Raw genomic sequence first — 1,826 nt, forward strand, 5'->3', positions numbered from 1 at the left:
TCCTCCATTCTCCTCTCGGGATCTTGGGCACGCACGCACACACGCCCGGCGTGAGTTTAAGCCACCGGGTCTGGGATGTCTACTGAGGTCAACTACGTGGGAATCCAGCGACATAGCCATTACGCTAACTGCTGGTCCCGGTCCCAAGGATTTTTTTAAAATGTAAGGTTCTTTAAAAAATAAGGAAGGATGGCATTTCACTAAAGTCTGGAGGAGCAGGAGGTGTGGGCAGGACTACCAGAGGGCCTTCTAGGCAGCAGGAAGAGAAAACCCCAGGGAGCCAGGGCAGGGAAGAAAGTGGTGGAACCTGGTATGGGAAGGGGAGCGTGGCAGGGCAGGCCTGCAGTGGACGGCCCAGCCCAGGCTGGATTGTCAGACTGCGTGTGGGGCTGAGGGGTCCTTCATGGCAGTTTGATGTTGGGGATCAGCACCTGTGAGCTGCACAGAAAGACGACTTCGTCTGCTACGAGGGGGTGATCCTGGAAGCACAGGGATCAGGAAACCCATGGGCCATTCTGCCGAGTGCCGAGAAACGCACGGGTTCACACTCGCTGAGTGCCCACGGCTCGGATCGCCCTAGCACGGATCTAGTCGTAAAGGACAGCGCGGTTTCGGTCAGCCCGGTGTCTAGTCCCTCGTCTCACAGTATCTCTTCGCTTCCTGTTTTCCTTTAGGGGACTCACACCATTCCTCCAGCCATTTCTCCTCAGAATGGGCTGACCCTACCAATGGGTGCACACCTGGCCTGGCCAGCTTCTGCCTTGACTTGATAAATATTTAAACTAATGTGCATTTTCTTCCTTAAAGGTTTTAGTTACACAGTGCGTGTGTTTGCAGAGAGAGGCAGTGAGAGGGAAAGTGAGATATCACCCCCCAGATGACCATACCGCAATCCCTTCTCCTCCATTTCTCTCCTGAGATTTGGGGCACACACACACACACACACACACGTGCCCGGTGTGGTTTTAAAACCACCAGGTCTGGGATTTGAACTATGCTCTCCATGTGGGCGCCCAGCACCTTAGCCATATGCCACCAGCTGGCCCCCGTATGCATTTATTGAGAGTTGGATAGAGCTGCCATCAAGCAATGTGGCCCTCATGGCCCCTGCTACGTCACGCCACACGCATACACGGCAGACGTGAGGTGGTGATAGGTCAGAGAAGACAGAGTAGGGAGCGGGGACAGAACAAGGTCAGAGACGACTTCTGAGGGACCGAGGGGAGAGGGAGCAGCAGCCGGGGGGTCCCAGGAGGCATGTGGAGGTGGGGGACCCAAGCAGTGGCCCTCAGCCAAGGGCAGGCTGGGTGGGCCAAAGGAACAGCAGAGACCCCAGGTGTGCAGAGTGGAATGGTGGGAGAGGGAGCAGGCGGTCCTGAAGTCAGCCAGGACACCCCTCAGCTGGCCCTAGTGACTGGCTCAGGCGTGCGTAGGTGGTCGACCTGAGGTATGTTCATGAGCCCCGTGGCTGGGGTTTGGGGAAAGACCAGGTGTCCCTGGAAGAGGATGTAAAGGAGCAGGCGTAAGAAGAAAACCAGTGTGGAAGGAGTCTGGTCCAGAACACAGGAAGGTGGCTGTCTTTCTTTTTTAGTAATTTTTTTGAGAGAGTTTTTGCTATAGGGTATGTGCACTCACCAGAGAGACAGAGACAGAAAGCAAGAAATCACCCCCTGGGGAAGATGGTCGCACCACAATCCCTTCTCCATTCTCTTCAGGATTTTGGGCACACACACACACACTCCCCTGATGTGAGTTTTAAACCACTGGATCCAGAACTTGAACTGCAGTCGGCCATATGGGAATCCAGCACCTTAACCACTACGCCC

Source organism: Tupaia chinensis, unplaced genomic scaffold (assembly GCF_000334495.1).
Source record: "Tupaia chinensis unplaced genomic scaffold, TupChi_1.0 Scaffold144806_1, whole genome shotgun sequence".
Classification (NCBI taxonomy): Eukaryota; Metazoa; Chordata; class Mammalia; order Scandentia; family Tupaiidae; genus Tupaia; species Tupaia belangeri.